This window comes from Bubalus kerabau, chromosome 11 (genome assembly GCF_029407905.1).
Source record: "Bubalus kerabau isolate K-KA32 ecotype Philippines breed swamp buffalo chromosome 11, PCC_UOA_SB_1v2, whole genome shotgun sequence".
Classification (NCBI taxonomy): Eukaryota; Metazoa; Chordata; class Mammalia; order Artiodactyla; family Bovidae; genus Bubalus; species Bubalus kerabau.
In genome coordinates this window covers 76,564,512-76,578,909 of record NC_073634.1, presented here as the reverse complement: position 1 = coordinate 76,578,909, position 14,398 = coordinate 76,564,512, and the positions used below count along the sequence as shown (strand labels likewise).

General features: G+C 41.6%; 1 protein-coding gene across 1 annotated transcript in view; it reads right to left on the bottom strand.

Annotated features, from left to right (window-relative positions):
* DTNB (dystrobrevin beta) overlaps nt 1-13,191 on the bottom strand; it is a 243,928-nt gene extending 230,737 nt beyond the window's left edge. Inside the window, exon 1 of the mRNA XM_055540744.1 lies at nt 13,050-13,191. The gene's annotated coding sequence lies outside the window, so the exon portion shown is untranslated. The remainder of the gene's footprint in view (nt 1-13,049) is intronic.
* Between the last annotated feature and the right edge of the window lie 1,207 nt (nt 13,192-14,398).

Below are 14,398 nucleotides of genomic sequence, written 5' to 3'. Positions count from 1 at the left end.
TTCATATTTCGAATGCTTTTTTAAAAAATATCTCAACTGACCAGATTAGCCTCATACTACCATTAAGCAAATACCTTAAAGCACAAATATACTCAATGGTACATATAAACCTATATACCAAAGAGTATTTTTAATAATTTTAAGGGTTTTTGCATTTTTTTTTACACCGATTCCTCTTCCATCTGCTTCGATCATTTGTTTTGTACTTTACATCTGACTGAAAACAAGCTCATAATATAAATAGAAGTACCAGCTCTGCTTGCTTCCTGCTGTTCATGTGTCCTTGCCTTGGTACTTCAATCTTCAGTTGAATCTGAAACTTCAATCTGCAGATTCTTTGCAGGAATCTTTTTAAGCCCTTTGTCTATTCAATCAGCAAGGTTCATATCATGCAAATGAGATAATACTGTACACTCTGAAAAACTCCTAAACCAGACAGAGGTTAACTGTAACACATCCAAACAGAATTTTAGCAAACAAATATGGAGGTTCACACTGTCGGCCCCCCCAGGTGGTAGTGTCCCCACGATCCTCCCCGTGGCTACTTCACTTTCTGCACCTGATGTATATTATCAGATATACAGATGGAGTTAGGTGTCAACCTATAGTTTAAATATCAGTAAAATTGATTGCCCATTTTTTCTCTTGTTATACCCTGCCTAGAGGATCAGTTTGCATACTACCTACTTTGGGAACATTACTCTTAAAAAACTAAGAGTGAAAAGATGAGACTGTGGTAGGCCTGAGAATTAAATAAGGAACGTGAATGGTAGAATCAGATGAGGAAATTTACAGCCTAAGTGGTTAGTTAGCTTGGCTTAACGCTGCAAAGCTAGTAATTTTCTAGTTCTCTTCCCACTATGTTACATTGCCCCCTCCAGGGCAAACATGAGGACTCCAGGACTGAGGAAAAAACACATGTCCCCAAACCCTGGGGCTGGGCAGGCCTTAGGTCCCAGGGAAACAGGGTCTGGAGGCCAGCGCAACAAAACGTCTGGGCCAGGGAAGCAATGTGTTACACTAAGTCCGCAGGCAGAAGTTAATAAACTCCAGAGTAAAGACTAAAGGAAAGAAAGCAGGCTCCAGAAAGGTTTCCAGAAAGTCTCTATACTGCACCTAAGTGTTAAATATCTTTCACTTCCATGGATTGTTTTAACTTCCAGTTCTCAGTTACTTCAAAGCATCTAGGTATGGAAACTTCGTGTGCAAGTTCACTGTCTCCCAGCAAAACTCCAGTCAGTTTTTCCCTGGATGCTCCTTCAACTAAGAAGTCAGAGATGGCTGAGCTTGTCACTAATAAGTTCTTAACCGGAACTAATCAAATTTCCCTAAAAGAAAATTAACTTCCTTGCTTATTTCAGGAAAACTCTCAACTGTTCTTCCCCAAATACTTTTCTTTTTCAGATTTTATATATTTAAAAAACCAAAAAGCCAGGGAAAGTAAACATTTGTAAAGCCCTAGAGATTCAGTTTTTTTATTTGTTTTGGTTTGGGGTTTTTTGTTTGTTTGATTTTACAAATCTGAAAAGGTTCTCTAAGTTTCAATAAAAAATATTCAATGACTGCACTCCATTACTACACACAGCTCTGAATAGCAAATATAATTTCTCAGGGCTACGGTAACTGTTTGTTTGTTTGTTTTTGGCGCTGCCGAGTGGCTTGTGGGATCTTAGTTAGCTTTGTGTATGTGCTCAGTCACTCAGTCCTGTCTGACTCTTTGTGATCGCAGAGGCTGAAGCCCACCAGGCTCTTCTGTTCATAAAATTTTCCAGGCAAGAATACTAGAATGGGTTGCCATTTCTTCCTTCAGGGAAACTTCCAAACCAGGGCTTGAATCTGTGTCTCCTGAGGCTCCTGCATTGCAGGCAGATTCCCTACCACTTGAACCAACCTGAACAAACCCTGGTACCCTCCAGTGGAAGTATGGGGTCCTAACCAGGAATTCCCTACAGTAACTGTTAAAATAAATAATGCAAAGCATTTAGCACGATGCCTGGCACAAAATAAAAGCCTAATAAATGTTAGCTGCTATTACTATCATTATGATTGTTATTGATGTTATGTAACTACCCTTTTGAATGATGCCTTTAGGCTAGAATTCTATTGATAAGACCCCTTTTTCTTAACTGAGAGTTCTGATTTATTTAAAAGTATAAAAATATAGAGTTGGAAGGAGAATACATACTTTGTCATAATCATTTGCAATATTTTAAATGTGGAATAGAGAAAAGGTTTTAACAAAACTGAAAGGAGGTAAAGAGGTAGAAATGCAGTGTGCACAAGCCATCAGAAAATAGAATATAAGAAAACAGGGACAAGGGAGTTCCCCAGTGGTCCAGTGGTTAGAATTCAGGGCTTTTACTGCCCTGGCCCAGGGTTCAATCACTGGTTGGGGAACTAAGATCCTGAAAGCCGAGTGACATAGCCAGAAAAAAAAAGAAAATTCGAGAAAAGTAAGGCACAAAAAATAGAAACACACACCTTTAGTCTGCTAAATACAAACCTCACAGTTTTTCCTAAAATCTGCCACAGGCTGCTTAGTTCATAAATAGGAAATTTTAGTTCTAAGCAAAGATACTAAACTACTTACCTAGTAAGGAAATACTGAAAGCATATGACCAATAAAGGGTACATTCTTGAAATGTCATACAAAGCTTTAGTTTTCACATTCATCAGTTCAGTTCAATCACTCAGTTGTGTCCGACTCATTGCAACCCCATGGACTGCAGCACGCCAGGCCTCCCTGTCCATCACCAACACCCGGAGCCTACTCAAACTCAAGTCCATCAAGTTGGTGATGCAACCATCTCATCCTCTGTCGTCCCCTTCTCCTCCTGCCCTCGATCTTTCCCAGCATCAGGGTCTTTTCAAATGAATCAGTTCTTCGCATCAGGTGGCCAAAGTATTGGAGTTTCGCTTCAGCATCAGTCCTTGCAATGAATATTCAGGACTGATTTCCTTTAGGATGGACTGGTTGGATCTCCTTGCAATCCAAAGGACTCTCAAGAGTCTTCTCCAACACCACACTTCAAAAGCATCAATTCTTCAGCGCTCAGCTTTTTTTATAGTCCAACTCTCACATTCATACACGACTATTGGAAAAACCATAGCTTTGACTAGATGGACCTTTGTTGGCAAAGTAATGTCTCTTTGCTAACTAGGTCGATCATAGCTTTTCTTCCAAGGAGTAAGCGTCTTTTAACTTCATGGCTGCAGTCACCATCAGCAGTGATTTTGGAGCCCCTAAAAAATAAAGTCTGTCACTGTTTCCATTGCTTCCCCATCTATTTCCATGAAGTGATGGGACCAGATGCCATGATCTTAGTTTTTTGAATGTTGAGTTTTAAGCCAACTTTTTCACTCTCCTCTTTCACCCGCATCAAGAGGCTCTTCAGTTCTCCTTTGCTTTCTGCCATAAGGGTGGTGTCATCTGCATGGCTGAGGTTACTGCTATTTCTCCCGGCAATCCTGATTCCAGCCTGTGCTTCATCCAGCCCAGCATTTCGCATGATGAACTCTACATTTAAGTTAAATAAGCAGGGTGACAATATACAGCTTTGACATACTACTTTCCTGATTTGGAACCAATCTGTTGTTCCATGTCCAGTACTAACTGTTGCTTCTTGACCTGCGTACAGATTTCTCAGGAGGCAGGGAAGGTGGTCCGGTATTCCCATCTCTTTAAGAATTTTTCACAGTTTGCTGTGATCCACACAGTCAAATTCATATTCATACTTCAAAAAAAAGTATCCTTGTTAGTTATTTCTATAGCTATAGTTTAAAACCCTAAAAAGGGTTTGTTTGTTGTTTTTTTTTAGAAAGATATATAAGAATTACTTTTTCAAGTGACTTTGGAATTAAGTGAAAAAAGGAAGACGAGTTAAATGTGTTCCAACCTAAGTCAAATTATTTGTATTTCTTTTTTATCACAAATGCAGTATGCAGCCTTCACACCAAAATCCTGGATGTTAACGTCATTTCTAAGTTCTCATATTTTTAATTACATTTAAGATGTTGGTAGCAATAATTAATTACCAGCTACAAAAACCACAAGCAAAGCAACAGAGAATCAGAATGTGAGGGCTGAGAAATAACCTAACCCAGGTCTCATATTTTGCACATCCAAATAAATAAAATGTCTAGTCTCAGGCCATACTTGTACTTCACAATAAAGAAACAGAGATAGAAACCCAGAACCTCTAACTACTGGTCGATTATACCACCTTTCTAGATGTGAAGACAATAGGATAATGTTTCGGCCTATGGTCTGTAGGGAAGATTTATAAATGACAAATTAAAACCATAAATCTAAAACTTTAATGCACCAAAAGATACTTTTTAAGTTTTAAAAGAGGGACATCCCTAGTGGTCCAATCGCTAAAACTCTGAGCTCCCAATGCAGGAGGCCCAGGTTCGATCCTGAGTCAGGGATCTAAGTCCCACATGCTGCAACTAAGAGTCTGCATGCCCAAACTAAAACCAGCACAGCCAAACACACATTTTTTAAATTTTTTAAAGAAAAGCCACAAACTGGAAAAAGAAATTTGAAGCCATTTATGTGAAATATTAGCATCAAAAATGTATTTTAAAATTAGAAATCAATATGAAAAAAGACAATCAGCACAACAGAAGAACAAGTAAATGATGAAAACAAGCAAATCACAGAAGAGGAAAACTCAAGAGCCAATTAAAAACACAGAGCAATGTTCACACTCACTAGTAATCAGGAAAACATGTAAGATTAATATAAAAAATATAAAAATAAGATTGCATGGTATATCCAGCAGATTTGCAAAATTATAAAGTCTAAAACACTAAGGGTTGACAAGGCAGGGAAGGGCCAGAAGTCACACATCACTAGTGTGAATGTTAATTGGGAAGCCACTTCAGAGTGGAATCTAGCAATTACCACAAAGGTTGAAGATGCGCATGGCACGCATACCAGCGGGTTGCTCCAAGTACACACTATAAAAGACATGCGCTGTGCACACAGACATGACAAGAATATTCAAAACAACATTTTCTGTAACAGCAAGGAAAAAAAACCAGAGCACATTAATTATCAATCCACAGGAAAACATAAAAATAAACTGTGATATAGCCCAATAACAGAATCCTGTACAGCCAAGAAAACGAATCCACCAGAGCTACATATGGGCTTCCCTGATGGCTCAGCTGGTAAAGAATCCACCTGCAATGCAGGAGACCCCAGTTTGATTCCTGGGTCAGGACGATCCGCTGGAGAAGGGATAGGCTACCTACTCCAGTATTCTTGGGCTTTCCTTGTGGCTCAGCTGGTAAAGAATTCGTCTGCAATGTGGGAGACCTGGGTTCAATCCCTGGGTTGGGAAGATCCCCTGGAGAAGGGAAAGGCTGCCCAGTATTCTGGCCTGGAGAATTCCATGGACACAGTCTATGGGGTTGCAAAGAGCTGCACACGACTGAGCGACTTTCACTTTCAGAGCTACATATAGTCCATATGGATGGGTCTCAAAATACTCAAAGAAAAAAAAGCTACAAAAAGATATAATTAATACCGTTAATATAGAGAGTTTTTTTAATGCAAAACAGTAATATACATTTTAGGGCTATTTATATATGTAATGAAAGTATGAAAATATGTACAGGAATGAAAAGCATCAAACACAGAACAGTGATTCCCTCAGAAGGGGAGGAAAATACAACTGGGAAGGAGTGGAGGTTCAACTTTAAAAGGAGCCTATTTTCTTTCTTAAGTGGTGTGTACACAGGTATTCACTATTTTTATTCTCTATACCTCTTTGAGGGCCAATATTTCACAATATTTAAAAAGTTAAAGGAAAATAAACTCAAGGTCCAAAAATAATTTACTCGGGAGACCACATGCTTAACCATGATACTATTTATCCTATTTTTGTTTGCACAGTTTAAAAAGGTTTAATCTCTATAAGAAACTGCTCAAGAACATGAAAAACATCACACTGGTAAAAAAGCAACAAAGTACCTGGCTAAACCACGGCAACCACATTAGAGACACAAAGTGGTCATATCACCATGCTCAGGGATCATTTGGGTAAGTCAAAAACAAAGCCCAAGTTGAACTTGGAACATACAAGTCTGGTTTAGAGACAGCATGTAGAAAGAACATGGGCTTTAAAGTCGGGCCTGGTTCAAATATGACCCCTATCACTAATTAGCTGTGCTGCCCTAAACAAGTTGTAACTTCTCTGAGCTCTTTTTCCCCACCCAAACATTGCAGATGTTTCCACAGTTGTAAAGTTTAAAGTGTAGCCATTATCTTGAAAATCTCTTGACATACAGTAGCCTGTATGTCAGTAGTTGTTATTAGTTGCAGAAGAAAGTCTCTCTCTAGCAAGTAGAGACAGAGCAAGCAGAGATTAAAAAAAAAAAAAAAAAAAACAAAACTTAGTCTAGAAAAAGAAACCAGGAAGAAGCTGGAATGGTTAGGGGCTAAAAAAAAAGTCCTTAGAGAGTCCCAAAAGTTACCCCCACAAAAAAAAAATTTTTTTTTTTACTGTACACTATTTGATCATAGTGAGGCTTAGTTACAGGAATATTTAGTCCAAACCTAATTATTGCTGAAATGCTGCAATATAACATACAATATAGCTTATATATAATATTATTAATAGGCTTCCCAGGTGGCTCAGTGGTAAAGAATGCCAATGCAGGAGATACACGCTTGATCCCTAGGTTGAGAAGATTCCCTGGAAAAGGAAATGGCAACCCATGCCAGTATTCTTGCCTGGGAAATCCCATGAACAGAGGAGCCTGGTGGCCTACAATCCATGGGGTTGCAAAAGAGTTGGACTTAGAAACAATAACAATATTGTTAATACGTAAAAACTAAAGATCAAAATGTATTTTCTTTAAAAGTTCATTTAATGTTAAAAACACATTAACAAGTAAATCATACAATATATCTGTTTCTCTCAGTTATCTACAACTCAGAAAGGTCTGTCCTACTGTTAACATACTAAAGAGAAAACAATGATAATTTCAACAAATGCCCAAAAAGCCCTCAATAAAACTCAACACCCACTAAAAATATAAACCTAGAAGGAAACTTCCTTAAATTGACAAAAGACATCTACCAGAAACCTTTAGTAAGTATCATATCTAATAGTGAAACACTGGAAGCATTTCCATTCAGGAAAAAGACTAAAATGCCCGTTATCATTGGGCATTCAACTTTTCCTATTCAACCGTTGCTCTGGAGGGTCTAGGCATTGCAATAACACAAGAAACAAGATAAGTGGCATAAAGCTTAGTAAGACGCCTCATCAGTTAAGCCTTCCAGTCAAAGCAGCACAGTAAATAAACACTTGACTGTATCCCCTTTGCTCCAAATACACTGTAAAAGATATTTTTTAATATATTTATAAGCTACTAAAAAGGCTCAAAAACAAGATAAGCCTCCACCTGGAGCAGAAACAGAACAGATACACAAAACTGTGAGCCAGACCAAAGCTACAGGTTTGCTGGACTCTTGAGTCTGGAACAAGTGTAGACTTGCTGCAAGGCCACAGTGACACAGAGCCAAAGAGCTGCAGAGACAGGGGACACTTGAGCCAGATTCACTGTTCAAAGTCAAGGATGCGGCTAGAGCTCAAAGGAAGCTAAAAAATGTCACTGTCGGTCTCTGCCTAGAACTATGGCTTATGTGGCCATAGTTTATCTTCTCGCCTTTCAGAGCCCAGAAAGGCGAGAAGATAAAAACACAGCCTTGCGACCAGGAATTGAACCAAGACATTTACACACACTGTGAGTGGATCTAAAATAGCCCAAATTACCTCAAAGAGCAGGACTCGGACCATTACCAGATCTGATTTCTTGGCCAGAGTCCAGTCAATCAATAGAAGCACTTGAAATATCACCAGAGAAGGGTGACCACAGAACTAAGAGAAACAAAATCAGCAGTTCTCCTCCTTTTTTTTTTTGAGTCTGCAAATCAAAACTTCAAAATATATAGAAATATAATGCTAAGAAAGACAGCCCATAAAAGCAACAATGAGAATATAAATCCATAAATCCATACCAGATGAAGTTTAATTTTACAGAACTGTCTGACAAAGACTTATTTTTGTAAGTACATTTAGGGTGCAAGGATATATGCTTTTTAAATTATTGGGAGTGAAAAACTGGACAGCCACTTTGGAAGACAGGCAGTTTCTTACAAAGCTAAACATACCATCCAGCAATCCTGCTTCTAGGTATTTACTCAAGAAAGCTGAAAACCATGTCCACACAAAAACCTGCACATGAATATTTATAGAAGCTTTATTCATAACTGCCAAAAGCTAGAAGTAACCAACATGTCCCTCAACAGATGAATGGATAAACAAAACTGTGGTACTTTTCATACAATGAATTATTATTCAGCAATAAAAAGAAAGACACTATCAGGCCAAGAAAAGACACAGAGGAAACTTAAAAGCATAATGCTAAGTGAAAGAGACCAGTCTGAAAGGCTACAATACTATATGATCCAAACTATATGACATTCTGGAAAAGAGAAAACTATAGGCACAGTAAAATGATCAGTGGCTACCAGGAGCTCAGAAGAAGGGAAGGAGGAATGAATGGGTGGAATACAGGGGATGTGGGGGCAGTGAAATTATTCTGTGTGATACTACAATATTTCATGAAATGTCATGTGATAACATTTTGCATTTGTCAAACCGCAGAGAACTGCACAACACAAAAGAGAACTCTAGTATAAAAATGAACTTAAGTTAATAATAATGTATCATATTTATCCACCAGTTGTCACAAATATTGTCACAAATATAGTAAAAAATGTTGTATGATTTCTACCTCTAGTAGTCAAGTTCACAGAGACAAAAAGCAGAATGGTGGTTGCCAGGGGCTGGAGGGAGAAAAGAATGGGAAGTTAGTGCTTAATGGATACAGAGTTTCAGTTGAGAAAGATAAAAATGGAAATGGAAATCCATTCTGCAAATGGAGAGTGATGGTTATACAACAATGAAAATGTACTTAATGCCACAGAACTGTACAATTAACAATGATTAAAATAGTAAATTTTATGTTATGCATATTTTACCACAATAAAAAAAAATATGAGAGGAACTTCCCTGGTGGTCCAGTGGCTAAGACTCGGCACTCCCAATGCAAGGGGCCTGGGTTCAATCCCTGGTCAGGGAACTAGATCGCACGTGTCACAACTAAGACCTGGCACAGCTAAATAAATAATTAAAAAAATAAAAATGAGAAAAAGTGTTGAAAAAGTGGTTATCCAAATTGAAAAAAAAATCATATCACTCCATTATTCCATATAGGAACACCACACAGAAAGCAAAACTTTTTTTAAATTTTTTTTAATTTTAGAAGAAAATAAATTTTTTCAAAAAAATTTTTTTAATTTTAGAAGAAAATACAGATATATCTAATTCATACCCTGGGGCAGAGAAAATTACTTAAACTAGACAGGGAAACAAACTTTTTTTTTTTATTTAATGGAAATTTTTTCATAAACACATTAAAATGTAAAACTTGTAAACAACAAAAGACATTGTTAACATGCCTCTGACTTGCAGGATGGACTGGGAACACATACACCTATGAATTAGTATCCAAAGTAACCTAACTGTCCCACAGCGAGCAAAGGACACATAAACAGTGACTTAAGTCTACAACAGAACACTACTCAGCATTTAAAAATAAATGAACCAGAGCTTCACGTGGCAACATGGTTAAATCTCCATCAATTAATTTAAAGCATATACTCCTCTGACCCAGCAATTCTACTTTTCACTCACTACAACAATGTGTAAAATGGCAAACAGCTGTAATGGCCATTAATGAGCAGAGGATTAAATAAACTATTGTACAATATATACTACATACGGGATTGTGTAGGAATCAAGAAGAATCAGGTAGATCTTTGTGTTCCATCATGGAAAGATCTCAGGCATTCTGTTAGAATGTTGCAGACCAGTGTGTACAGTATCATGTCATTAATGTGGGTGTGGGGGGAAGCCTATTTTTATTACCTATATGTAGATGATAATACATAGGGAAAGGTCTGGAAGGATCACAACAAACTGCTAACTGCAGTTTCAGTGGAGAAGCGAGTGGGTCAAGGGGGGTTTTCTTCTGTATGTACTGTTTGAGCCTTTTATGAGACAGTGTGCATTCATCAGCCATTTGCACAGCTGCAGGACACAGCTCCAGGCTGCAGGACGAAACCCCAGGAACTGCCACTCACAGGGATTCCTGTGTGAATGGCAACCCCTAAAACCCAGCAGTATACTTCCTGCATCAATGCCACGGCCCTGATGCTTGTGTAACTAGAAATAAATAAAGTAAGAGGAAATGAGGGTATTGCAAACCAGCATGAGGGAGTTTCTGGAGTGATGTAAATTTCTTTATCTTTGTTGGCACAGTGGTTACAAAGTAGACAGTCCCCAACTTATGATCATTTGACTTACGATTTTTGACTTCATCATGCTACAAAAGCAATACGCATTCATTGAAACTACTTCAAATCTGAATTTTGACCCTTTCCCTGGCTAGCAATATGCAGTATGATACTCGTGACACTGGGCTCCTGGACAGCCACAAGATCACCAGGATAAACAGCTGAGACACTTACAACCACTCTGCTTTTCACTTTCAGTACAGTTTCAGTAAATTACGTGAAACATTCAACACTTTATTATAACACAGGCATTGTGTTTTAGATGATTTTGCCCAACTGTAGGTTAATGTAAGTGTTCTGAGCATGTTTAAGGTAGGCTAGCTTAAGCTATGATGTTTGGCAGATGGGGTGTATTAAATGCATTTTTAACCTACTGTACTTTCAATTTACAGTGGGTTTATCAGACATAACCCCATCAGAAGCTGAGGAAGATGTGTATATACATTTTTCAAACTCCACCAACTCTGCACAGGACATCTGTGCAAACATCAATAAAGGTGATTTAGAAATAAATGGCAACCCACTCCAGTAATCTTGCCTGGAGAATTCCATGGACAGAGGAGCCTGGCAGGCTACAGTCCATGGGGTCGCAAAGAGTCAGACATGACTGAGCGACGAACACTTCTACTTCTAAATATAAACTAAGTATATAAATAAATAAAACACAATATTACTGAGAAAACGGAGAACAAGGCATCCTAAAGTACAGCACTGAGCCCCCCCCCAAAAGAAGAACTAGTGGACACCTGACGGTTGCACTCTTAATTAAGTGCACCGTCCTAAACTAAAGAGAAATTGACTTAGTTCTTCAAGGCTTACCACACAAGGCCAAATTTGAATTAATATTTTATTTTTATACAAGGAAACATAGGTCCTAAGAGATTTAAAGATATAAAGTAAGCGCTTTAAACCAATTCCATTGGTTTTAAATCTGACTTCCTAAGTAGAAATTTTCTCTCTCACTCATAGTGGACACTCAAAAGTCCTGCCAACACTACTCTGACTACACAACCGCCTTCAAAGGTAATTCCACTGATGTATGATAAAAATCCTCCCAGAACTCATAAAAGGTCAAGTTTTAGTTTGGCAGACAAAGTAACCCAACAGGCACTGCAACCCAGGCAACTGAAACAGCGGCCTGGAGCTTGAGTCCAGAAATTCAATGAAGGTAGGAAAAAACACAGAGTTCCAGCCCTCATGGAAGAGCAGAGTCACATTCTCTGACCACAGATCTAAGATGCAAGAGCCAAGATAAAAATGAAAGCATGCTCTCTGGACAGACGTTCTCCCCTTCCTCAAGCGACAGAAGAGAGAAGGGCCAGGATGGGATGGTTTGAAGCAATGACCCCAGGAGTAAGCTCCTGGCAGTCAACACAGAATAAAGTTGTGAAAGTGGCAGCACAGCCACAAGATACGACAACTCTTAGCCCAAACCGAAGAACCTCTTACAGGGCAGAAAAGAGAGAGGAAACTTGAGGGACAAGGGAAGTCCATCAGCATCCCTAACATCACATTGATCAACAGTGCTCCACATAAAATAGAGCAAAACCTTGCTTGCTCCATTCATTTATGCAGTATGCAGGTATTCAGTGCCTGCTGCTTGGGAAGAAAGGGAACTTCCTCTTTCCAATTTCCTTTTTTCCTTCTCTCTCTTTAAATGTTACACAGAAGTGTCTATAAAGCTCTCCCAAATACCTCCCACAAGCTTCCTTGACCCTCCTGCTTTAATCCTCAAACCAAGCAATTTTATGGCTCCAATTTCCCAATACTACTGGGAAGAAGACAAAGTCAAAGAGACAAAATTCAAAGCTGCTTTGTATTTCTTACGCAAACCTTTACAACCAAACTGTCAGCACCTAAGTAGCAAATGATGGTTGTGCTTTACCCAATTGTGACCCCAGTGCTGACTACGGTTCTCTACCCAAGGTAGTTAACCAACAAACTGTTTGCTGAGGCTGCTGGAAGGTCTTCCTAATCCCAAGGCCTGGCACAGCAATTTAACAGCAAGCATTCGTTAGTTGCATCCTTCCTCCTCTCAGGACACTTTCCTTAAAAGGGTGACCTCGGTGCACAGGGTCACAGCTAGGCGCCTCGGGAAATAGTGTTTGGGGATGATCTGAAACAAATTCCCTTCCCTCTGCCAGGGCCTGCCTGCCTCACCTGCCCTCTGCCAGGACCTGCCTCCTTCGCCCCCTTCAACACCTAAAGCAGAGCCTCCTTCCACCAAGCCGGGCTCGGGCAGCATCACCCTGTGCCCGCACCCCGGCTCCATGTCCGCCGGCCAAAGCGCGATCTGAACACCGGAACCCCCTACCCGACCCGCGCGGCTCAGAGGCCGGCAACGCCGGCCCGGGAGTCCGCTCCATCCTCTCCGCTCGCCCCTCCAGGGCCGGGAGCGCGGCGCGGTCTCCGTTCACAGCCCGCGCGGTGCAGCTGCCCCGGATCCCGGCGCGCCGTCTCCGCCGCTCCCGGCCCTGCAAACCCCCGCAGGCTCCCGGGGTGCGGGCGCTGCGCGGGCGCCTTCCAGCTCCTTGCGGGCGCGAGGCTCCGGCACCGCGCTCCTCTCCCGCAGCCTGGGGCAGCGGCCGCAAACCCTCGCCGTACTCACTTCCCGGCCGGATCTGGGGGCGTCGAGAAGGACTCCGGCGACTGCAACCTCCTCCGCCTCCTCCGGCCCGGCCCCCGCGGCTGTGGCGGTGGCGGCGCCCGCTCAGGCCCCGGAGCCGCCCCCGCGGCGAACGTTCTCAGGCACCCGGCTCGCGCCGCTTACCCTCCTGGCACGCGCAGCGAGCCCGCCCCCGGTGCGAGGGCGCGAGGGCGCGAGGGCGCGAGGGCGCAGGGCTGGGGGCGGGCACGCGCAGCCTGCGCGAGCGCGCGGCTGGGGGCGGGGCTTCCGCCGCGCCGAGGAGGGGGCGGGCCGGCGGGCTGGGTTCCCTTCGAACCCCGCCCCCTGCGGCCAGGTTCCGGGAGGGCGGGGGAAACTTGCCCCCTGCGGGCTTCTCCTGGGAGCCTGCGGCGGGCGGCGGAGGTGCTTTTCAACTCCACAGGTATGTACCCCGCCACCTGGATGTTCGGCCCGACGTGACTACAAGGTAAAGAATGTGAAGAACCACCCCCATAAATCATTCATCATCCGCGCCTGGAGCAGAAGACACTGCCCTGAGTGGTATTTCCAAATTAATTCAGTTAGCAAACTGTTTACTGAGCACCGACTCCGTGCCTAGCTCTGTAACGCTGTACCAGGTGCTGTGTGGGTACACCGTCACGGTCACGGTCCCCGGTCTCCAGGAGCGCATAACTTAGTGGAAAAGCAGCCGTGTAAACAACCAGGTCTGGTGACCCATGCAAAGCCAGAGCCACTATGAGATGCTGTGGGAGCTCAGAGGAGGAAGATATTACTTCTGCTTGGACGATGCGGAGAGGTTCCTGGAAGAGGTGGCATCTGTGTTCAGCCTGCAAGGAAGAAAAAGAGAGGAGTCCTAGGGGGGGACATCAAAGTTTAGGTAAACAGCTTGCGCAAAGGAACAGAGAGCGACGGAGGTTTACCATCTCTGCATCAGCTTTTTGTTTTAATATACGTTTTTGATAGAATCCTTTCCAAACTACGTGAAACAGGAAATGATGCCACATGGGGAACAGCAAAGCTTTTTTTTTTTTAAGGACTTTTTTAATTGAAAGATAATTGCTTTACAGAATTGTGTTGGTTTCTGCCAAACATTAACATGAATCAGCCATAGGTATACATATGTTCCCTCCCTCTTGAACCTCCCTTCCTACCTCCCTCCCCATAGGATCATTCTTGTCAACATCATTTAAGGCTGAAAACAGCAGTGTCCTTTAAGGACTTTTGATATGTTGGTGGCGGATGTAAATCCGAAAGCTAAGACAGCCCTGTGCTTTGAGTCTGGTTTTTCACTGCCTTTTGGCACCTTATAGTAAAGCAGATTGTGCCGCCTT